Below are 24637 nucleotides of genomic sequence, written 5' to 3'. Positions count from 1 at the left end.
TCGGTATTTCTCCCTTTCCCCCCGATTTGCTCTCAAACCTATTTCCTCGGTACGGAAAAGAAAAGTGCCTCCCGGAGCAAAAGAAAGCGACTCCCATTCAACTCCACGCCTGAGCGGTACAGCAGAGCCGGCACCGGGCGGAGGGGCTCGCGGGGCCCCGCTGCTTCCCCGGGCACGAGCCGGGCGCGCTGTCCGCGCGGCACCGGGGGAGCGCAGACCCCGACCTGCGGCAGGTGGAGCGCGGCGCGGCCCGGCACCCGGCGCCCCCGAGGGCTGCTCCTCGCCGCCCCCGCGGCAGCTCTACCCCTTCTCCGAAGGCGGTCCCCACGCACGGCCCGGCCGGGCCTCCGGGGGGCGGCGGCCCCGCTCCGACCCGCACCCGGAGGCAGGGTGGATCCCCGCAGCGCTCCCGGCCCGGCCGCAGCCGTGCCCCCACCCCGCCCGCGGGCCGCCCCCGGGCTCCGCCGCCCCCCGCCCCCCCCCGGCCCGCCCGGCGTCCCTCCGCCCGCGCCGCGCCGCGCCCGCACCCACCGTGCACGGGGAGCGGGCCGCCGGGGTGCCCGCGGGGCCCGGCCGCAGGGGCCGGGCGCGGGCTGCAGGCTCAGCCCCGCCGCCGCCCGGCGCTGCCCCGACCCCCGGGCCCCGCCCGCCGCCGGTGTCGGTCCCGGTGCCGGCCGCCGCCGGGGCGCCTCGGCCCGCCGCCCCCCGCCGCCCCGGTGCGCGCCTCCCGCAGGCTGTGGCGGGCGGCGGGGTGGGTTGCATCAGCCCCGGTTATATAGCGGCCCCGGGCTGCGGGGAGGGGTCGGGAATGCGGAACCGGCTGGGCTGCCAGCGCCACACGTCAGGGAGGGCGGGCGGGGGAGCGGGGCCGCGGGGCGGGGAGCGGCGCGCAGGGGTGGGACCAGCCGGCGGCACCGGCACCCCCGGCACCCCCGGCACCCCGGCACCCCCGGCCCCGCCGCGCCGCTGCCCCCCAACCCGCGCTGTGCCCCGGCCCGGCCCGTGCTGCCCTGCGTGGTGCCGGCCGCCCCGCGCCCCATCCGGGATGAAGAGGAGCCGGGACGAAGCGGAGGGGCTCACGGCTCCCCGGCCCCGCTGCTTCGGGCCCCGATCACCGGCACATCCCGGGGGCCGCCGGCACTGCAGGCGGATGTCAGGTGGGGACGAGGGAGCAGCCGTGGGACCGGGGCCTTCCCGATAACTGATTTGCATGGATGCCAATCCCTTCCTTCCTCTTTCTCTCACCGCTGGCCCTCTCTCACCTGCACCTGCCAGGCTGCTGGGGAAGCACGGCTCACACAGAGCCATGCGGACCCGCTACAGGAACTCGATGCACCCGCATTGGTGCTCCCAGAGAATCAGAGAATCGTAGAATTACTCAGGTTGGAAAGGACCTCAAAGATCATCAAGTCCAACTGCAGCCTAACCATAGTACCCTAACTCGAACAGCCCTCTGCTAAATCATATCTCATATCTCCGAGCACCAAAAGAGCAGCTCCATCTTCCTGCTCCAGGCTCATCGATCATCGCCCCCGTTCAGTAACCACAGAGTTCCTCTCTTGGCACCACCACGCTGCCCATCGCTGACAGTCCCCCCTCCGTCAGCACATCCCAGTCCCTCCATCTGTGTCCCAGGAACAGCAAACCGGGCGGTGCAGTTGGGACTGAGCCGGGGACAGAACTGCTCAGTGCAGGACATCCTCAGGCGTGCTGTCCTACCGCAGGAGACAGCAACCCAGCCGTGCAGGGCACGGCACCCGTGTCTTCATTCCCGCTCTCTTCATGCCATCAGCTTTCTGGTTGGGGAGAGGCAGAACACTTTCTACATACACCTCTGTACACACCTCCAGTGTTTCACTGATCGGGGCACCTCACATCAGGGAGCAGTGCAGGCTGCAGTGTGTTTTCCCATATACAATCCTTCCCCTCGCTGTATCAGACCGGACAGATTTGGTAGCACCTCAGGCTGGAAGGACCCTGGCGTGGCTGACAGACTGCGGGGAGCAGAAGGCCCAGCTCTCATCCCACGGGGGAATTCTCCTTGCTCTCACTGCCGCTTACGCCTGAACTGTTCTTTTCCCAAAGTGGGTTTTGCCTCACGTAAACACAAAACATGTTTGCTTTCCAGATATAGTTTCATTTGGGCATAGGAATTCATTGAGAATTTGCGGTTTCAGTGGGTAAAAGTGAACAGAAGAGGCCCAGACGAGCAGAGTGCTTGCTGAGGGATACGGAGCGCTGGGCAAGCACAGCCGCCCGGCCGGGGCTGCTCAGCTCCGCCACTGCCGCGGAGATAAATGAATCACATGGGAACAGCAGCACCTGCGAGGGAGCTGTGAGAGCTGGGGAAAGGTCATGTTCCATGGCACAGAATGCCAAAAGCTGTCGGTACCCCTCCGCCTGCAGGAGGGCTTCTTCCTCACAGCAACGGGACCATCCGCATGTTTTTGTCCCATATAAAATGTGTGGAAGGTGAAGGTTCCTGGATGTGGGAACGCAGCCCAGCAGCGTTACACGGGGACCAAGAAGTTATCAGGAACACAGCGAACTCTATAGCAAAACAGAGCTGCACCAGCCCAGCAGTTCCGCTGCGAGAGAGCTGCTCTCAGCCCTTGGGAGAGCTGTGCAGGAGCTGTGCCTGATCCCATGCCTAAGGCTGGCTCCTTGCTCCCCCAGTTAGCATGTGCCATTGGAGAAGGACCAGAGTTCCTCACACGTCACCCAGCCACCTAAATCCCCCACATCCTCGTAACTCTGCACCCCTTGTTCCCAATCCTTTCCTTTGCCTTCAGCACGGGCATCTTATGCAAACCTGATGGGCAGCGGGGGAGCCATCCGCTGAAGGACACAACCAAGTTTCTGCATTCACGCTCCTTTCGGCCGGAGTACAGCACCCACTTACAGCACAAACGAAGGACAAATGCCACAGAGGAGGGCGGCAGTGACCTGCGTTAGGCAGCAGCTGCCCTTCAGCCACCTCTGCCTGCACACTGCACCATCCCCACCGGCCGCAGCTCTAGTTTAGCTGTTCCCGTCACCCAACCCTACCTAATTTCTACCTGATTTGAAGTGTATCTTTTTAAGTAACTTCCAGTCGTCGTGCACGGGGAGCAAAAAGACAAACGCCGCAGGCTGTAGAAGATGGAGTGTTGCCCCCGAGTCACAGCAGGGAAGTGTGAAGGAAAGCAGCTGGGTCTGGGCTGCAGACTGGGCTGATTTATCTCCGGTTGCTTGCCTGTACAGGGCACTGAGCAGATACCAGGTCTGGCAACTGCTGCCTATGAGCTTGTCCCTGACCGTGCTGAAGCCTTTTGGCTAAGTAGTCTTTATGCTGGACAGTTGTGGGATAAGTTATCAGAGAGGAATTTCCTTCTTATCTCTGTTGGTTAGGCACTGGCTTAGACTTTAAAGTATCTAGGATGCATCTGCCTTCATCTCCCCTGTTTTTCCCAGCAGGGGTGATGAGAAGCACACGCAGTATTCCCAATAAAGGTGCATCCCAGGCTCGCTGAGTGGCAATACAACACCATCTGGGTCAGCTCCCATCCTGCTATAAAACCACCCCTGCGTGGTTCCCAGACATGAACCACTTGGAGCCTACGGGGCCTTTGGTCTCCACTTCCTTGCCGTGTTTCAGCAGTGCCAGCACAGTTCACCACGTGGCCACATACCCTCAGCAAGAAATGCCTTTGAAATACCCCACTCACAACTTGTTTCAGTCCCATGCTTTGCCACACTTCCTACAGCAGGAAGCACTGCATAACTCCTAGCAGCTCCAGGAGCACAATTCTCTTTGCAGTGGAAAGCGAGCTGCAGAACTCTCTCTGCTATGCAGCTGAGCAGGTGGGTGTGCAGAGGGGACGTGCAGAGCCTGAACGGCCATTCCAGCAATGTACCTGCGACTGAAATAAGATGTGTATCTGCAGCTCTCTGCAGCTCTGCCCTCCTCTATTTTTGCACACAGCTGCTGGCCTCTATCAGTCGCTGTTCCTGACGCGCTGCTGCCCGATCAGGGGAATGCTGCTCTCTGACACATCCACGTTTCCTTTAATAACTTCCATGGCCTAAGGGTGCCTCATCTGTACCCAGAGCTGCACCGGCAGGGAGTTATCTCGGTTTCTGGTTTAGGAATTATTTGGCTTCTTTGCAGCGCCCTCACCTTCCTTAGCTGCCCTACTTTCCTCCGTGTTCTCAGTCAATCTGTCAGCCCTCTCCTGGCTTCCTACTTCCATCACATTTCAAGAAGGTCCTATAAGTTCTTCTGTGTTTTTGTGCTTTACGTTCTCTCCTTACCCACCAAGCTCTCACCTCCCATGTTCCCTGCTGCCATCTTTCCTGACTGACTGCTCTGCGGTTGGATGCTCACTGTCAGAAGAACACCTCTTTGCCTTGAATAACTTCTCCCACCTTGCACCCTAAGCAGACTGTGGGGTTCCCTGCCTTCCTCTGGACACTGCTGTCTGCTGCCGTGGTGCAATTAATAAAAGGGACGATGAAAAAGCTCTCCTTTATATTTATCCCAAAGCCCTCCTTTCCACAATGCTCGTTCTCCTCCTTCCCCATTTCATTCCTTTGCCATGGCTTTTCTACCCCGCACCCTGAATACTTCACTTTCTCCCTTTCCCGACTTTCTCTGTCCCTCCCCCCGCGCTCCCTCCTTCCTCCTCTGCCTCCCTTCTTCCCTCCTCTCCTTGGCTCCGTATCTGAAATCCCTGCCCATAGCGACGAAAGGAAAAACAACAACACAACACTGCAGCCCAAGGAGGCCAGAGCACGGGATTCCTTCCGAGAGAACTCAGAAACCAGGGAAAAGAGGGAAAGCAAACAGAAAGAGCAGGAAGAAGAGCGAGGGCATTTCGAGGGGGAGGGATGAGCCGGTATCTCAGGGAAACGCGGTGGGGTCTGAGAACAACACAGAGGGTGATCACAGCTCCGACCCAAACGCTGCAGAGAGGTTCTGCGTTCCGGGGGAGGAAGCTGCTTCGGGAAGCCTGGCGCCCACCGACAAAGCCCCACACTCAGTTACCCAAAGCACAGAGAGAACTGTGCAGATAGGGAGGGAAGAAAAGCAGTGCCTCGCTGCAGGGAGCAGAGGGGCGGCGGATGTCCCTGCAGCAGAGGAGGGCCGCCTTCCCCAGGGACAGCAGGGAGATTTGCTTCGCCAAAGGAAGCGTTCGGAGGCTCTGGACCCGGGGCTAAAGGGTTAATACCCCACAGGAGGGCCCTGGGGAATCCACTGTAAATAGGTGTGGTTTTCTGTGCAGTTCCAAGAGGCATTTTCTCTCTGTACCAGTCTGGACAGGTGAGAAATCGGAAGAAGTTGGAGCCTGTGCTTCCCACCAGCACAAAGCAGGGCTGTTAGCACAGGCCTGACTGTTTGTTTGCACACTCCAGCCTGGCTGCTTAACTCCGTAGTACCCAACGCCAGGAATCGCTGGCAGTCAGCACGGTGGTCCCCCGGGTACAAGCACCTGCCTGTTAATGGAAAGCCACAGATTAATGGTGCAGCACAAGGAGCCTCAGTCAGTTCCTCACCGTAGAAAGGATAAATGTGGCGATAAGCAAAAGAGCTCAATACAGCAAGGAAAAGGGAACAAGGGAAAGGCAGCCCTGTTCCTTTCTCCTCCTGATGACCCTACCCCACGGGCCTGTGCCCCTCTGCCCCTGACCCCAGTGCTGCACTTCGAGAACAATCTCCCCATCTTCAATTGATTTTTAAACCTAGTTGGCCCCCAGGAAGGCAGGACTGAAAGATCGCTGAACTGAGCCACAAGCTCTAATGCCATCACTTATATAATCCCTATCATAAACAAACCAAGCTCAGTCTTGAAACCAATTTGGATTTTGTTCTCACTGTTCCCACTAGAAAGCTGCTCAAAGATCATACTGCTAAGAAAGGAAGAAACATTTTGTTAATCTCCAGCCTAAATTTACCCATTCCTGTTTGCTCTGGCAATGAAAAACAGCACCCAGGCAGCAAAGCGCTGGATAAGACACAAACCTTAAAACAGAATTCAAACAAATCAAACTGAATTACAAAGAACAAAGCCAAAGAACGAAAAGTGAACCGTTTGCAAAGCAATTGATCTTGGATTTGGAGATGTTCACCTCCCGGACCATTTCAGATCCCGTGGGCTTCTCAGCCCTCTAGAGCACCCACATCTCTCTGGTTCCCCAGGTGCTTGTTAGAGACATGATCCCCCCACCGCAGCCCAGTTCCAACTGCTCTTATGAAACCTGCTTCCAGAACAAGACGTTTGCATGAAGATACATCCTCCACCCGATGCCCTCACACAGCCACAGCCAAACTGCAGCCAAACCTCTGGAGAGCCGCAGGTAAGGAAGGTGAGTGCAGGGCTGCAGGGAGCATAAGAGCGTCCAAAGTGCAACATAGAGGATAGCAAAATGAGCCTTCAGAGGGCTGAGAGCATAAGAAATGATACTACAAAGCCCTGGGAAACAGAAAATGCAGGTGTCAAACCCTCCTTCTGCCTATCGCTCGTGGTCGCCACTGAAGTCAGCAAAAATTGTTTATGTTAGGCTTTTAGTCAAGTTCAGTTTACAAGAAGTCAAAATGATGATGCTAAAGGCAAAGGCACGCCACATCCAGCAGAAATATGGCTCCCCAACTTACGTTGGTAGATAGAGCTGGGACATGAGCACAACACTGAATCATTGGTTCCTGTCATCTAGCGGTGGAGGATAATGGGAAAGAAGACAGAGATGGAGGAAACCAGCTGCTAGCTGCTCCTCTCTCTTGCTGGATTGCGCTGTGAATCTGTAGGCTCTGTTTGGGATAAAACAGCACTTATTTCCAAGGCAACAAATGGCAGTGTCACAAACAGCCGAGGTCCAGGAGCTGCTTGCAGGTTGGAAGCTGAGAGAAAGAACGTCTTCCCCTGAAGCGCAGGCAGAGTAAAGAGGAGGCAGGCCCCCGTGCTCCAGGTCAGGGCAACATTTTGCCACCATCTCTCTCTCTATTCAAGACCTTTTCCCTGCTCCTCCCATTTACAAGGCATCTGCAAGGACAAAATAGTGTTCTGTTGTGCCTGCATGAAGTAAACGCTCACACTCAAAGGGAGGATCATAAAGCTGGCCCTGAGGGCCCGTCAGGGAGAAAACAGAGCTGGAAAGCTAAGACCAAGGCTCAGAGTGGCACTAGGCAAGGTAGAAAATGTCACATCAGCATGACTTACTGCACAATCATCCAGTGTGGCCATGCTTCTGGAGCTGTTAGAGGAGACAAAGCGCAGCTGGACCTGGAGGATACCAAGCTGGAGGCATAAATTTACAGGAGAAAGAGCATCCTTCTTCAGGGGAGGAATGAGGCTGAGCAGGAGAAACAGGAGCGAAAGGCATGAGAGATACTAATTTACGTAAGGCACTGAGTGCTACAGAGGGAATGTCCTGCACAGGAGCACAATCAGCCCAGGAGAAAGAAAGATAAAGAATAGAGCTGGGCTGTTTGCTGGGAGCCAAGTAGGCCAGTGAAGCATGCATGAATTCACTGCATGGGACTAAGATGTGGGGTGTAATAAAGAGAGGGGAAAGGAAGTGAGTGGGTAAAGTCAGGGAAGACAAAGTAGGAAAAGAAACCAGGAGTGGGACTCCAGTAGTAGATAGAAGAAGCTGTAATCACAGGAAATAATAGCTGCATGGATTTTGAGAGCTTAGGTGTCTGTTTAAAAATGCAGACACGGTATCCAAAACAACTGAGTAAGCTGGTCTGTGTAGCTCCATCTGCAGAACGGGGATGCCCTCAGTACCAGGGGAGCTGAGGGTGAGTGTGCATCTCTCATGCAGGGGCACAGCCGCAGTTCCTGAGAAGTTCACCCCATGTCCTTCCAGCACTCCTGGGACTCAGCTGGAGTGCTGTGCCCGTGGGGGGGGCTGAGTTCTGCTCCTACACAGCAGAGCAGACCTCGGGACACAGAGCAAAGGAATGGCACCCTGTGCAGACAGCACTGAGAGAAGGAACGGTGGGGTGAGAGGGCTGCCCTGGAGAGTGTTCAAATCTGCTAGTGGGAAGAAGGACACGCATACGGGTGGGCATGGGAAATCCTACAAGCGTCAGAATGCGAGGGAGGAGGGTGAGGTGCAAAGGCTCCAGAGTTGACTTGTCAAGATTGTATAAACAAGAAACTGGGAGATAAGAGAGGGAAGTGCAGGGCTCGCTGTGGAGAAGGGAAGACAGCTAGCCAGGGAGAAGGTGGGACCGTGCTGAAGGATTCTCTGAAAGTCATTAGCGCCACAGCCTCAGAGTGAGAACAGTTAATAAGTTACAGGAGAGACCTCAAGGGAGAATCAGCATAGGGCAAACAAAGATCCCACTGTGTGAGGTTTCAGTGGGGTAACCTACAACCCCCTGATGAGTCTGACAGTGGAACAAGGGGCAGACGAGAGGAGCAGAGTGGCATCCCTCGAGACCCTTCAGCGATCGGCATGCTCTGCGGTTAGCGGGCTGCCAGGAAGGCCTGTGAGCCAGAGTTGTTGTACAAGCTGGACTGGACATTCCAGGAACTGGAGAAAACCACAAGACGCCTTTGTGACGTTGACGACGTATGCGTGGAGCGGACCAGAACATGCAAATATCTCAGCTTGTTCCAGCTGATTGGCACCAATCGATTCCCCCAAAGTCTGGGGCGGATGTGCTCCATGTAAAACCAGACTCCTCACTGACGTGAAGACATGAGAAATCGCCAAGCCAGTTTTTAGCTCGTGGCAGCAAAAGGACAAATGGGCCCCTTTATGGGCTTTTCCAAAGAAATGTGGTACCTCCATTTAGAGTGGGGCAGGTTTCTGCCCTCCCCTCCGCTGCCTAGTTCTGCACAAGCACCTCCCTTTGCACTCTGTAACTCCATCGGGGATTCCCATTGACAGGCGCTGCGAAGAAGGAAGTCTTCCTTTTGAGCATCGTCAGCCCTGTGTCACTGCTGGCTGGATTTGTACTCCAGCAGTCCCAAGGAAATCCAGCCTGAGAGGTGGCTGGATGCTGCACAGCCAGGTCACACAGCAGAGCCTCAGCACCACTGACAAGCCAACATAAAGCCTGCCCTCAGGTGTGTGAGGGGTTAAGTCTACCAAGAAAATGCTTCTGCTGCATAAACCAAAATGACTTTTTTTTTTTCTCTCTCTCTCCCTCTTTTTTCTTTTTTTTGTTGAGGAGTTCATGAAAAGGGGAAAAAAAAGCTCCTATTTGTTTTGCCCCTGCAGGAGCCATGAAGGGAGCTGTGCAGAGTGGACAGTACAGGCACTGTGGCATCGCAGCAGCCAGGGAGCTGAACCGGGAGCTGCGAGGTGAAGGTCCCTGTTTAACAGCTTTCCGTTTGTTTACCGAAAAAATATTGTTCCATCATAAAAATTCCCAAAATAGTTCGTGTCTTGACAGACTGACTGGCAGCTGCCCAGCTCTGCAGGATCCTGCTAAATGAAAGGAAATAAAAAGAGCTAATCTGGTACCCATGGCCCAGCGCTTGCAGCTTGAGAATCTGCAAAGGCTCAGGGTTCAGTTGGCCCCTTAGGTAGGGTAGAGAGCCCTTAGATTGAGAGGCCAGCTCTACCTATGGCAAAAGCTTCCCCATGGGTGCTGGGCAGGCTGCTGAGGAAGTCAGAGATTGCCTTCCCATGAATGGCCGGTTTCTGCTTTATTTTCATACTGAGATTTTTCCCCTCTTTCCAGCTCTGCAGAGCTTTCCCTTGACCAGACAGGCTGCCCCACACCAGGGTCTGACTCTTTCCAAGGTTTTTAATTCCTGGGAGCTTCCAATGGCTCGCTTGGGGAAACTCTTCATACAGGCACCATTTTGGACCGGTGCAGATCCTAGCCAGCTTAACATATTGCTTGCTGCTCCAAAAGTCTTGGGACGACAACCTACTGTTGCTGCAGATTGTGATGATCATATCACACATAAAAGTCTCAAAGAGCACACAGCACCCAAGTCAGAGCTGTTCTCCCTAGGAAGAGCAAAAGGCCACTGTGAAGCCCCGCAGCAGTGACCAAAGGACCACGCACACTGTGACTCACAGCGCAGAGAATCACCAAACCCAGATTAAGTCATGCGGAAATTGAGCCTCTGTGGAAAGAACCTATCTAGACCAAATTGCAGATGTGTCCTCAGCTGCAGTTAACTTCTCTGTCGCCCATGATCGTGGCACTCAGAGCAGGTCTGCTTTAGGCAGGGACAAGAGGAAATGTACGCTTCAGATCATTCCCAGCAACAGCCCCATGGGATTCTCCATTCCTTCTTTGGACATTTCAGTACCAGGTCTCCAAGCCGGGCCAGGATCGAGCAGTGGAGCTGGGTGGGCTGGAGGGTGACTGTTACCCAGCATGATTAGGGGAGATAAGCATCTCTGAAATTGATGCAGCCTCAGAGGGGCTCACTGTGGACAATCATAGAATCATAATGGTTGGAAAAGAGCTTTGAGATCATTTAGTACAACCATCAACCCATCCCCACCATGCCCACTAACCACATCCCTCAGTGCCACATCCATACATTTCTTGAACACCTCCAGGGACAGTGACCACCACCTCCCTGGGCAGCCTGTTTCAACACATTACCACTCTTTCCAAGAAGAAATTTTTCCTAATATCCAACCTGAATGATCTGGCCCATCTGGCTGTCGAAGTGCCTGGTTCTTACTGTCTATTTTCATTTTGCACTTACTTTCCTTAGCCTAAGAGAGACACCTTATGCAGCTGTGGCTGCACTCTGACAACCTCCTCCAGGATAAACAGCGATTTCAACCACCAGCCCCACCAGCCCCTTTCCTTGTCTGTTTTCTCCATGTTTGTCAATTTCACTTTTACATGATCAAGTGCCCAACAGCCTGACGTTTCCATGAGGTGGGGTTCCTGCAAGGAAAGGCTGGGAATAGCTCTCCCTCACAGAGCTTCTTGGGTGACAGAGGCTGACTCCCATGAGCAGCATCCAACCAGTCTCAGACGGAGTCCTGCAAGGCAGCTGTCACCTCCATCCTGCTCCCGCTGTGTCCCTAGGCCCTGAGTCACCCACTTCCTCCTTCACTGCTGAGGCAGGTGATGGACAGTACTGCCTCAGTTCTCCCAGCACACTCTCAGTCACGTTTTCCCTCTTATCTTATGATTGCCACTTAGCAGATAATCATCAACAGACCAGCTGGTCAAGGGCACAAGCAAAGGGTGTTCCCCTTACATATTTTAACCCTCCGGAGCTGTCACTAAAGGCCATGCTTTAGTGCTACCTTGCTCCAGTGTCACCAAACTAAATAAAAGAACCATCACTAGCTGAGCCAAAGCCCCCAAATACTGAAAAGCCCTGGCCTTACCCCACTTTTTTTGAATGGTGTATCAGTAGGACACTGCTAGTTGCCACAGAGGAACCTTATCCCTTCTCCAGTCTGGATGTTGGGGTTCACTTGGGCCCACAGATGCAGTTCCTCCTCTCACCCACAGCTCTGCTCACCCTGTATTCAGGCACCTTTTAGCACTCCAGGGTATCTAGGTGCTCGGGCACATCTCAGAGGAATTGCTTCTCATGTACTCCTGGATTTGGTTGTCCACTCACATCCCCACTCCAGCCCCTGGCTTGTATCACACAAAAACTCCCAGCAGTCACAAATTTGCTTTTCTGCTTTCTTTGCTGGGAGATCTTTCTCTTCAAACAGCATAGGAGTGACATAAAGCTGTGTGGCTGTCTCTGGGATCTCACTGCCAGCAAATAAGGCGCAAACTGATCATGGCTGTACCACACTCCTCATTCAATAGAAAAACCTCAGAGGAGCAGCCCAGGAATTGAATTTACTTCTGATTCGAAGTACTGAGTGAAGAAAAGCTTAAATGCAGAACTTCATGGCTCACGTAAGCCACAAGAAGTCCCGGACACACACTGCCAGCATCAGAACTCCCAGGGTCCCACCCTGCTTATGACCCTGGCTTCTGCATTTGGTTCTTATCAGGATGCTATCTGGCTCTTTATCAAGACTTATTTTCCATTATTTGTTATCAGTAGATGGCAAGCAATCAGATTCGTTGTTACTTACTGCTATTCCCATCTTGCTAGATACAGGACCCCCACCCCCTCCCTGGGGAGGCACAGTTCACTTCTAGGAAGTACTTTCCCATCTAAATTTTCTCCATTGTTAATGCAATTCCCATCTCCTCACAGATGTTTGGAGTCAACAATCCTTTCCCCACCTTAGTCATCTTTTGGCTAAACTGGTTAGCATTATGCTCAGTCTATCTCCCCACTCTGTCAACAGCTCCAACTACCCCCAGTTCAGGTTACAATATTTGGTGAGCTGTTGGGAGAAAGACTCTCACTCTTCTCGTAAGAGAGGAAAAACACCAGCCTAGCCTGCATCCATAACACAGCACAGGCTCCCTATCTTGCTTGCTCTCCACTCCTGTCCTCTGGGGTTCACTCAAAAGGGAAAAAAAAACATCGATAGATACCGTGAAGTCAATTCCACCTCTTATCTTTCCGGTTCCCTAAGGGTAGCATTACATTTGCTACCAAGCTGATGTTCACAAGCATAAATCACAGCCCTTTTTCAGCCAGACTGCAGCCAAGCCTGAGCCCAGGACGTTTACAAAAGCCACAGACAAAGATTGCTATCTGCTTCATCCCTTCCTCAAATTGCCCATGAAGTTGGCTCTAGTGCGAGCAGGAGGGTGGGAGCTGCATGCTGATCTCATCCATCACAGATGGTAGAGGAAGACCAGCCCATGCTACTGAGTGCTGGAGAAGAGGGAAAGCAAGGCCGTGCATTGGCAGTGAGCAGCTGGCTAAAAGAGAACACTCTCCCTGTCAAAGCAGCTCAACAGGCCCTGCATTCACTTGTTCTCAGGATGACACAACAGCCCCGTCAATCTGAAAGTCATGCTGCATGAAAGTCTAGAGGGAAATGTTTCACATTTGCTCTCCACATCTTGGTTGGAGAAAAATCACAAAGATAATTGCCTAGTTCACTCAGTCACTGGTTGACATCATATTTCACACTCCTCGTGCAGTGCAGGATCTTGCTCGCTCAATTCACATGAACTGGCTCCAGTTCCGAGCTCCTCCTTCCCGTCCTCCCAAGGATACTGTGGCAGTGGGTGGATCACACTGAAAAGCAGATTTGAAATCAGCTAAGCGTTCTCTGCCTGGTCTCACTCCCACCTCCTCCAGAGATGCTTTCCTAAGCAGGAGGGCCGTGCTGTGCTGGCCACAGCTGAAGGCGAGCCGCAAGGAGAGCCACAAGAAAGGAGCATGGGAGGGCTCCTGCAGAACTTAATCAATTTGTGGATGCTCTGAGGTAACCACGGAAGCACCATGGCTTGTTTACCTCTTCTGGAAGTGGATTAAGCAAAATGGCAGCACGGGCTGCAGAGGTCAGTGTCCCCGCAGGGAGCTGGTACAGATGAGCTGTCGCATTCTGCATTCAGCACTCTGCTACACGTGGCAGGGAGATCGCAGCAGCGAGGAGAAGAAAAAAGAGGAATAACTGTCTTTTCTGATGCCTGGTCATGAATGAAAGCCACTTCCAAGCAGACTGGTGTGTATGGGAAGAAGGAGCATTCATTCCTCTCCTTTGCAGATCTGGAAAGGACTTGTGAATGTTTCCTTTCCTGCGTTCTGCCGTTAACAGTTCTGCAGGGTGATATCATCGGGGCTTTTTCCAAACTCAGACCGTCTCAGACATTACAACACCAGGTTTTGGCTGCCTGCGCATATCGCCAGCTACACCCACTCCAGCCCCCTCCCTGCAACACCCCCGGGGGAACAGCGAACCTCCCAGACTCACCCGAGCTCTGCTCAGATCTCAGCAGCCATAAGCTCCAGACTCATCCTCCAACACTGCACCTGCACCTACCCAACAGTTCTCCAAAGCAGCCCAGCTAAAAATAGTCCCTAGCTTCTCCAAAGAGTCCAGCACTCTGAGCCCCACTGCTTTTAAGGACAAGAGGGCAAGTGGCTTATGATGCTAGGCACCGGGATGCCAAAGAGGGCATTTGGAAGTGGAGAGTGGAAAAATGGAGAAGAGCAGCTGCCCCAGAAGGTCAGTTTCCCTAGTGCTGTAGGCCATGCACTGAGGAAATCATCAGCCCCTAGTTGAAAACGTGCTCTTGGAGAAGCCATTCACACATTGGAGAAGGGACAGCCGCTCTCTGGTCCCAGCAATCACGTGCCTGTGTTACACACTGCAACAAGTTCACCTCCACTGTGCAGCTATTGCTGGACACGGCAGGGGACAGAAGTTCTCCTGTATGTGTGGTGGAGGCTCTCAGCCAGGCCAGCTCTGTGCCAGCGTGAAGAGGAAGTATCGCCACTGACGTTAACGAAATCAGTCCAGCGTCAAGTTAGGCCAAATGAGAACAGAATTAGGGTACTTGGAAGTGTCGGAGATTCACAACCACAGAGCAGCCTATCAGCACAACAGGCAAAAACAGCGCAGAAGGGAAGAAGTTTTAGTTTCAATTTGTCCAAGAATCACAGTGAAGCAGCAGTTATTTAAAAAATGCCTGAGCTCAGTTCCCCAAAATAGTGGGAGTTTCGTGCAGCGCTTACCATGAGTGGTGTGTTAGCAACGCACTCAGGCCTTCTTCTGTAAGGAGCAAAAGTGCCAAAGGCAGAAGAAAAATAAACAAAGCGAATGCCTGAGTCGTCACACTGACCAGCCCGGATGTCAGATTTGCTGCTAATAATGCCAAATGATATAAACTGCTTCCTCCCCTGCACTCATGTCCAGGAAGGTGCGAGGAACCCCTGGAGATGCAGTCAGCGTGCGCTCCGAACGTGAGATGGTCCCCCTGTGCGTTTCCATCGCTGCTGCTCTCCCCTACAGATGTGCTATGTCAATATGAAACCTCCCAGGGCTCTCAGCCTGTTCCCAACAGCCTCCCGCACTCCCCCCTATGCTTAAGGATCGCACAACTGCAGCGCTTTCTTCTGTTTACTGTAAGGAGATGTTGCCTGGATCCTTTTTGGATGGAAACTCTCTGCTGCTTCAATCTGTAGCAAATTCGGTCAAGGCACCCCAGAGCCTTTTCCAGCCCACCGGACGGTTTAGTTGCTCCAAAACAGAACTGGTTTGGTTCAAATCCAGAATTTGATCCAACGGCTCAGCTACATTCCCGCTAGGATATCGCCACTTGGCCTGCTTATCGAGCAGCCGCTGATGAGAAAGACAACCACACGCCAGTGGTTACGAGGTTCACCAAAGCTAACTAACCACCGAGGTCCAGGGCTGGCAGCCTTCAGTCAGGAGGAGATCTGCCTTTGCTCTGGAAGCTTTCTGCTGCTGTTGTTTCCCCTCTCTTTACTCAGAGATTTATATCGGTACTGACAGTGACATTGCAAAGACCTTTCCTTTCTGTCTTCTAGAGCACTTTCTCTTCTCTCTCTCTCAGCCTCTGTGTAGATGATACAGCCTATTTCCCTGCAGAGATTAACTACGTTTGGCCCTTTAAAGCACTTATACCCCAGAATAAGATCTTCTCTTACAGCAGATTCTATCCCTCTCTAACTCAACGTGAACCTTGCACCATGCACAGCAGCTCTAAGCATTCCCCTTCAGGAACACAGGCTAAAGTCCAGCCCAAGTCCGTACAGCAGGCACTCAGAGAGGGTCGTGGTGGGCAGGTCGGTGGCAGCTACTTGATGCCAATGTACAGCTCTAGCAAAGGACCTCTTCCTTTGCTTTAAAAGGGATGCTGACCCCTGGGGAAAGGAGTGGCAAGAGACTGCGATGGCTGACAGCTGCACCACCTGCCCCACAGTAAGCTCCACCTGTTCAGCCTCCCAGATGGAAAAAAAATGCCTTTGTAGTGCTGTAATCCCATGGTGTAAACACAGGGCACTCAGAAAGCTTTTCATCTCCTGTAGAAAGGAAGAATGGTGACCGCAGCCGGATGCCATAAGCAGGCAATTTCTGATTAGAAATAAAACACTTTTTTTTTTTGAGAGTGGGGCTGCTCAACCAGTGGAAGTGGCAGATTCCCCATCTCAGTTCAGTTCTGCACCGAGTTTGGCTAACCTCCCAAAAGCACTGCTGGCAAGCACATATTATTGGGTGTGGGACAGGGGTAACTACACGAAATGAAGGGTCCAGTCTTATACAAGAGGTGAGGCTGGATGATTGCCTGTCAAACCCAGGGAGCCTGTGAATTACCAGAGCTCTCGTTTTGCCTGTGGCATTTCTGTAAACCTGCCGCAGTTTCTTGGTGCTGGTTCAATGCTGGCACGTGTCCTGAAAGCACACCTTCCCCGAGCTGTTCGTTGTTCCAGGTCTGCCGGAGACTGAATCTGCTCCCCAGCCTCTGGCAAGAAAGTTTCAGATTTCCTCATATAACCCTGCAGAAGCAGGAGCACCGCAACCAGAGGGAGCTGGCTGCACCCCTGGTCACAAACAAGAGGCCGTGCACCCCCAATTCAAACCAAGTGGAAGAAGGCTGCTGGAGGTGACCTCAGAGCCACGGAGCGTGAGGATGACCCAGAAGAAGGGAAGCACTGCAGCGTGGCAGAGATGAAGTAGGACTGCCTGGGGCATGCAGTTTATCATGAGGATCTCCTGGCATCAGTTGTGCAGCGGGAGATCATCTTGCAAAACAAAGCTAAAACCCATCCAAAGTAATGTGGCAAGACATACCATAAGGCAAAAAAACACGGTTCCTGTTTCGGGATGAGGCTGTTTGTGCCAAGAAAATATAAGGCTGTGGTCCCATAAACCATGGGAGTACCCAAGAAAAACTTCACTGCAGCTTCACCTGTCAGACGGCATCCCCTTAGCCTCTGTTATCTCGCACACATGAGAGGTGCAGCATACACGGGCCAGGCAGTGAGAATGTCCCCAGAAAAGAAGCTGTGCCACCCTGGAAACCTTGCAGGCATTGGTGGGCCGCACCTAAATCCCCTGAAGCCCATCGGGATGGAGGCACCGTTTTCAAGCTCTAGGTCCTGCTAAAGAGGAGCTTAGGATGCAGCCAACCGAGCAAGTCTCACGCTTGGAACGTGAAGGTATACCCAAGCCTCTGCTCATGACCACACCATGCAGAATTCTTTGAAGAATTAAGAGACACAACCTGGTATGGGTAAGGATCTCGGAACAGAAAAAACCAGCTGATGAGCCGTATTCCACATTTGTATCTTTGCCCTCTGGCATTGCATTAGTCCAGGCTTTCCCTGCCGGCTCCATACCAGCAGTGCCTCTGCTGTGACAAGGTGCTGATTTGGGCCTCGTTCTCCTTCGGCCTGCAGAGCACCACGAAACTTGTAGGAACACAGCAATCCTGGAGATTTCTAATCTTCTCTCAAATTTGATTAAAACCCTCCAGCGCCTTCAGGAGTAGCCAGAGGGGCCCCATGGTAAACAGCATGATGACGTAGGCTTTGTCACCTTAGGAAACCAGCCAGGAGCAGCTAAGAGGCCCATACGCTACATCCACAGTCCTACAGGTATCTTGCAGCAAAAGAACGTGGTGAAGAGGCATGGAGCAAAGGCAGCTGCTTGCCAGCAGTGCCGTGCTGCCTTTCCAGCTTGCCTGTGCATTGTCACTTTGATGAGAAATAAACCACTTAACTCAGCAGTGAGCCCCAGGTCTGTCTGGTTCTGTCGATGGTGGCCGTCAGTCCTCACCGAGATGATTCATGACTTGACACTATTTTCTGTGCTCCCTTCGTGTCTCCAGCTGGAGCGCCCTGTACCCTTGGCTCCCAGCCAGCCAGCAGGGTGAGCGTCTCTCACTTGTTTATAGCAGGGCTGGGGGATGTTTAAATGAGGGTGGTGATGGGAATCTTGGGAATTTCGCAGCAGACGGAACTGCAGCTACGATCCTCCCTGCAGCCACCAAGCTCCACGCAGGGCAGAGGACAGAGAAATCCATTGAGTAGCTCCTTCTGGAAACGAAGGCGCTCTCAGGGATACTAGCTGCAAAGCAAATTTAAAAGACACAATAATTCATGATCTCTAAGAGGCAGGAGTCCAAAGCAACAGGAAAAACCGTGCGTGCAGCTGCATGCTTTGTTGACACATTCAGCTACCATGATTGCCTGCAGAAACAAACACTGATAGCAGCGAGAGAAGAGCCCGGCCCAGCGCTGTGGCAAAAGCCCTTGGAAATGCAGGTCCCCACAGCTTGCTGGTGATGGTGTCAGAGTACAATTGCAGCTCTAACACAAAAAATTCCCCAGTCATTCATCTACCAAGGAAGCGCTACAGATTATTACTAAAGCTGAAAGAATTTGTTTAGATCCACGCTGTGTTTCATTGCAAATGTTTATTTTCTTTCAGCACTTCATTCAGCTTGGACAATGACACTGAGCTAATTAGTTTCACATTTCTGTCCATGCTTTTAAGCCCATCTCTTTTGCAGGATTTCATGGCTGCAGCGCCACGGCTGCAAGCACAATGGGCCAAGGCCTATTTGCTCTCGTCTGGAGAAAGTCTTCACTTGACTTTCGCCATTGTTGTTGTTAAATCAAGTGATTCCAATGAGTTTTCTATTACATAAAGCCTAAACTGGAGCACCAAAGCTGACACGGTCGTGTTTCCTTTCAAAAAAATGATATACGATCATTACAAGTGACACCTAGCTTATGAGACCAAGAAGCCTGCAAGCAGAGCAGCTCTTTTTTCACAGGGAATCAATGCTGGCATGTTACAGACCCACTCCTCAAACGTCAGTGGTGTACTGGACTGGAGGAGCACTGAACGGCAGGGCCCAGCAACACCACGGCCATCTGTGGCTCCAGCTCGAGGTAACAAACACATCCAGGATCTCTTAAGGACTGGCTTCTAACGATCCTTCTCTAGTAAAAGTATTTGGACTCCTTACAGGATATCCCCAAGCACAGGAGATTTGGGAAAATCTGCACAAACAATCTCAGCATTCACTGCAGTGCCTGAAGCTCCTTTTGGCACGGGCAGTTTTGCCTGAACGTGCAGCTGAGCACTGGCTTTGTGAACGCATACAAAACCTGGTCCTGACAAGCAGGTGATGAGCAGCACGGGCTCAGAGCAGACAGACGTCCCGCATTATTACACCTGAGCACCATTCCAGAGGGCAGTGGTGGCCAACATTTCCACATCAAAGGGAGCAAGGGTAATAAAAGGGACAGTAACAAATAGTGACAGCCCGAGTCGGATTTCTGCTTTCATCCCACTTGTCCAATGGCCAAAATAGCCACGACTCCCTAAAACAACGCGCAATTGTCTGTTAATTGTCGGGATTCGTAGCCAATGCCTTTCTGAGAGCAGGAGCCAACCAGGCAGCAGAAGAAGGAAAGAAGGAAAGAAGGAAAGAAGGAAAGAAGGAAAGAAGGAAAGAAGGAAAGAAGGAAAGAAGGAAAGAAGGAAAGAAGGAAAGAAGGAAAGAAGGAAAGAAGGAAAGAAGGAAAGAAGGAAAGAAGGAAAGAAGGAAAGAAGGAAAGAAGGAAAGAAGGAAAGAAGGAAAGAAGGAAAGAAGGAAAGAAGGAAAGAAGGAAAGAAGGAAAGAAGGAAAGAAGGAAAGAAGGAAAGAAGGAAAGAAGGAAAGAAGGAAAGAAGGAAAGAAGGAAAGAAGGAAAGAAGGAAAGAAGGAAAGAAGGAAAGAAGGAAAGAAGGAAAGAAGGAAAGAAGGAAAGAAGGAAAGAAGGCCTTTCCTCCTGCATTTTCTACCCTTCCCTCTTTGCTGAAAGCTAAAATAAAGAACAAGAGTGGGTTCCCTATAATGGACAGCTAGAAATAAATTCCCCCCCCCCCAGGAAGAGCAGCATTTTCCATAGTGGTGACTGCCTCATCATGGAAAGGCATCTGAGACACTTCATTAGTCACTGCCTGCAGCTCACCTCCTCGCTCATCTCCCCAAAGCAGCAGAGACTGAAAATAAAACAAGAAAAGAGGAATCTCTGCATCTCTTTGCAAACGTGGAAATAACTGTATTGGCAGTTTAGACGCCAAGCAAAGAAACCCCTTTGTATGTATTATGAGCCAAACTCCAACCTCTTCTCCAGCGCTATTTGCATCTGTAGGTAACTCCTCCAGAATGGGGGTCAGGTGCAGAACTGCACTACCAAAAGAGCAGAGTTTGTCAAACAGATGGCTGTGCAGGCCTGTCCGAGCCCTGTAAATCCCTTAAGGCCGCCAGTGCTCACTGGAGCCGCGGTAAAGCAGCCCACACGCTGACAGCTTGGCTGGGGGTGAGCGCTCAGAGCTCTGCTATGTGTCCCCCTGCAAAGGGCTTCGGCAGCGCGGTCAGCAGAGACCGCTGGGAGGAGCCGGGAGAACGGAGAAGCAGGAGGGAGGGAGGGAGGCACTGGGGTGCCCAGAATATTCACCGTCGAGTCTAAAACGTGAAGAACCAGCAAGGCACAGAACAAAGGGGAACCCTTACAGGTCCGCCCCCGGCCCCACGTCTGCACGTGCAGCATCAACCCGTACGTGACGGACAAAAAGAAAAACGTCAGGTGAAGTATAGAAAATGGCTCGGTGTCCTTTCTGCACTTCGGTAACGTCTCGATGGCAGCATTTCCGAGCTCCCCGTCGCTCCGCTGATCCTTGCCGTCGTCACTTCACAGCTAAGCGATGAAAAAGGACCGTCCCTTCCAGCTCTGGCGAAACGCGTCCCCAGAGCCCTCGCACAGAGCCGGGCCGGGCTGTGGGGCGCGGCGTTGGGGCTGCCGCCGCGGGTGCCCCCGGGTGAGGCGGCGAGCCGCGCCGGTGCCCGGCACAGGCAGCAAGGAGAGGCGCGGAGCTCGGCCGCACCACCTACCGGCCGCCGCCGGACTCGATGAGCTGCAGAGCTCCCTTCCAACCCCTGCGGTTCTGGGAAAAGCAGCGGGACTTGCTGAATCACGAGGTCCAGAGCTCAGTTGAAGGACAGACCTCCTGCCATCAGCCCAAGAGCGTTCTCTTTGTTACAGCGGCCCTCACGAGCACCAAGACTGAGCCTCTGCTCAGGTATCTACAATGCCCTCGGTGCTCTGCAGGCTCCAAGCACGATCCAAGGAGCTCACAGGGAAGAAACACAGCACGAAATGTTGCAAGGGCGCAAGAGAAACGGCCGTCAATCTTTTTCTGGGTGAGTGAGAAGCCATGGCTTAACCGGCTTCAACCTTCTGGGGTGGTGGGGCGCAGTGCAGGCGCACAGCACACAGCACAGCTGCAAGCCACGGCCACCGCAGGACATCATGTTGTGATAAGCTCTCCATCAGTCTTAGCGCACAGAAGACTTCCTTTTATCCTCAACCCTTCTCCCACAGAGCAGCTCTTACTTCCCAGATCCAGCTAACAGCACAGAGTCAGTTATCTGGAAATGACTGGTTGTGGTTTCGGGCTATGATAGATGGCACTCACTTGTAATCCCTCCCTTCCTCTCTCCATTAATACTCCTCCCCCCTTCACTTACCAGAAAATGCAGCAATGCTCCCTTTTGCCCGCCCCTCTCCTCCCTCCAGGCTATTTCTTTAGAGAATTGGCTCCACAGCTGGATTGTAAAATAATCCAGCTGTTCCTATGACAACATGTTGGCAGTGGGCAGAGATGACGCCAGCACGCGATGTTGGCCCATTCACTACCAACACCCAAATCTGTTTGTTTTGGTTTGGGATGCATTTGTTTTGCTATGCGGGCAGATCTGCCGAATACATCTCTGAAGGCCGGAGGGGCAGGAGGAGCTGCAATCCCAGAGACGCCAAGAAAGCTGCTGGCTGTGATGTACCCTTTATTTTTTTGCCCCAACTTTATCTGATGTGAGGATAAAAATCCCTCCGGGAGTCTTGCAGCTGCACCCGAGCTTTGCAAGACTTGATCCGGAGCCTGAGTTGAAAGGTGCAGTGCAAGACTTTGCATGTAAGGCTTCCAAGGAAAAGGGGAAAAAAAAGCGCTAGGTAGAATCAGCGATGGCTGTGAAGCTTTTACTTTAACATCTTGCCTGCCAGCAGAAAGAGTGCCATGCAGAGGGAAGCAAATGATAAACCTGTTCCCTGAGAAGCATCAGCCTGCGTCCAGCCTCTCAGTCTCTGACAGGAGCTAGCTTGGGTACCAGAGGCATCAGCAGGGGGATCTTACAGGGAAGGCTGAGCAAAAGGAGAGGCTCCCCAGGTATTTCAGACCTATTAGACCTTCTAAGCAAAGTCACATTATTAAGATCACTCTGCAGAATCCATCTACAGCTCTGCAGCTCCAAGTTCAGGGCTCCCACCAAATGCAAGGGCGGTGTTTGACAGTCCTCAGAGAAGGACAGCTTCCCCAGGACTTACATCCTTCACTCACAAGGAACTCAACACAGTGAAAGGCCACTGCTCCCAGGACGAACAGAACAAGAGATGGTGATTGTTACTGCCCGTACATTTCATTATATCTGTGGTACTGTTCTGAAGGTCTTCAGATCAGACAGAGCAAGGCATGTAGGACAAGGCAGGACTCTACAGTTGCACAATTGCTAAGCTCTTTCCTTTCAAACCCAGGGCATTAACCATCACCACAAGCTCAACAGCAGTCATCCCCATTGCACTGCAAGCACCAGGGCTCCCAATGCTCGGCTTTCCACATGCTGAATTTTAGCATTTTCCCCTTTGAGAAAAGAAAACCATGAAATGAATTACACTGTTTCTGAAGGGAGACCTTCAGGGGCCACTCAGAACGCTGACGATCCATTAATCCAAGCAAGTACAACAAAGTGAATGCATCTCAATCTATACCATCTTGGTCCTCCGACCTGCACAGTGAGAAGCTGGACGTAAGAGACTGCCAGGTACAAAGGAAGTCAAGAGACCAGATCAACACCTGTAGATATGCCTTTGGTAAGAGCAAAGAGACCAAAATAACCACAGCACATTGTAGCAATTACAGATCTGACAAAGCACCAATGTGTATCACACCAGGGCCAGCTGGCTTTGGGTGGACCTTTGCAATTTCAGGAGGTTACCATCCAAAGCTTGGCACAGCCTCACCTCCTCTGCTCTCCACAGCTATTTCCAAGTTGCTCTCAATGTCTGTCCCCTACCAGCTCTTCAACCACATAAAAGTCCCAGCCACCAGCAGCAGCAACAGGCCAATGCTGGGCTCAGAAGTGCTGCAATGTGCCTTCCCTCTTGTGTGAAAGAAGCAAAGGCAAGTTACTTTTTCTGAACAGGCTGCAGTGCTGCTGCTCATGCAGCAGGAAGCTCTGCTGTCCACTGACCCAAACTCTTACCCACGTCTTACTCCTCACACCCCCTCTTGCCACACAGGGATTTTCATTCCAGGTTCAAAAGATTAGATATCAATATCATGAGCCATACGTGGACATACATTTTCTCTCGCTACCCATTTTGCAGAAATGACACAAATAAGTTAATGGCAGTGCAGAAAGTGTTGAGGTTCCTTCCTGTGGGGCTGTTTTCCTGCTCTTTTTACTTTAGAAGCCACCCCTACCTTATATGCAGAGCACAACAGCCTCTTCCCTATCAAACAGCCCTTCACAACCTGAGTGCCACCTGAACATCTCCCCGCCAGCATACTAATGCTTCCAGCCATTCAGCTACAGGCTCCGTCACTGGCCCCACATCTCTTTAAGTCCTTCCTGCAGATATGGTTCAGAGAGGCAAAAAACAGAGTTAGCAAAACAAGCAAAAGCAAACCTCTTCCCCTGCTTAGCACAGGCAGCAGGAGCCCAAGCCCCTCCAGCACCTCTCCCAGGTGCCAGATCCCAGCCCCACAGTCTTTCTCACAGACTTCTTACCATTTCCTAGGGCAAAATCTGATAGGAGGCTGCTGGGCCCCCAAATCTGCGTGACATTTACAGAATCATCTTATCCGAAGCTTCATGAGATAAACTACGCCCAAGATCAGCACTTACACATATTTGAGAGGATTAAAAACAAGAGCTCTCATCAGAAATTATGTCAATTTTCAGACTGCACAGCTGATGCACAGCCACGCAAAGAACTCCAAGGGCAAGTCTGGCCACGTATCAACCACCTGTCCTTGCTACAAAAAGCCTACCTGTCTCTACCTGGCCCTGCCCCAAGGAAGCACCTATGGGAATTTGGAAAAGTTTGGGGATGCAGTGGAGAAATACAGGCTCTTCACAGCACGTCCCCGGCACCCTATTGTATTTTTTATCATAAGCACCATAAGGACGGTTGGACACTGGACTAAGCTGCCCAGCCAGGCCGTGGAAACTCCATTGCTAGAGATACTCTAAATCCAACCCAGCTCCCTGTGCAACCCGCTCCTGCTCCGCCCGCCTCGGGCAGAGGGCTGGGGATCGACGTGCGGGCTCGCAGCGCTGTGATTCAGTAGCACTCACACACGGCGAGTTACCTCCGCCTTCCTCCGTCAGCGCTCAGCTTCCTCGGCGGCAGCAGGGAGCAGCGAAAGGCGAGCACCGAAGTTACGCACCGGACCGGCTGCATTCCTGCGGGGCCGACGGGACGCGAGGCACAGTGCGCAGCCCCGAGCAGCGGCCGGGACCCGGGCGGCCAACAGAGGGCACTGCGCGATGCCGCCGGCGGGCGGAGCGCGGCTCACGGCGGGGCTGCGGCGCGGAGAGAAAGGGCCTTCCGTACCCGCAGCTGTGAGCGCTGGTGCCCGCCCGCCTGCTCGCCAGCCGGAGCCACGGCGACTCCGATGCTGCCCCTCTGCTGCAAAGGCTGAACGCTGCTCCTTACTTCCAGTACCTGTGGCTGCCGGGTTCACGTTGCTCAATTTC

The 24637-nt window shown here is 52.8% G+C and overlaps 1 protein-coding gene across 2 annotated transcripts in view; it reads right to left on the bottom strand.

The window, feature by feature from the left end:
- JDP2 (Jun dimerization protein 2) overlaps positions 1-24401 on the bottom strand; it is a 40527-nt gene extending 16126 nt beyond the window's left edge. The window contains exon 1 of one of the 2 annotated variants that reach the window (XM_040700998.2): positions 24250-24401. The gene's annotated coding sequence lies outside the window, so the exon portion shown is untranslated. Of the gene's footprint in view, positions 1-531; positions 749-24249 lie in introns of those variants that run through there. The other variant, NM_001277887.2, reaches the window with a different exon arrangement.
- Positions 24402-24637: the final 236 nt, after the last annotated feature.

Source organism: Gallus gallus, chromosome 5 (genome assembly GCF_016699485.2).
Source record: "Gallus gallus isolate bGalGal1 chromosome 5, bGalGal1.mat.broiler.GRCg7b, whole genome shotgun sequence".
NCBI classification, from domain to species: domain Eukaryota; kingdom Metazoa; phylum Chordata; class Aves; order Galliformes; family Phasianidae; genus Gallus; species Gallus gallus.
Note: the sequence above shows the minus strand (reverse complement) of the source record. Positions and strands in the feature narration are given on the sequence as shown.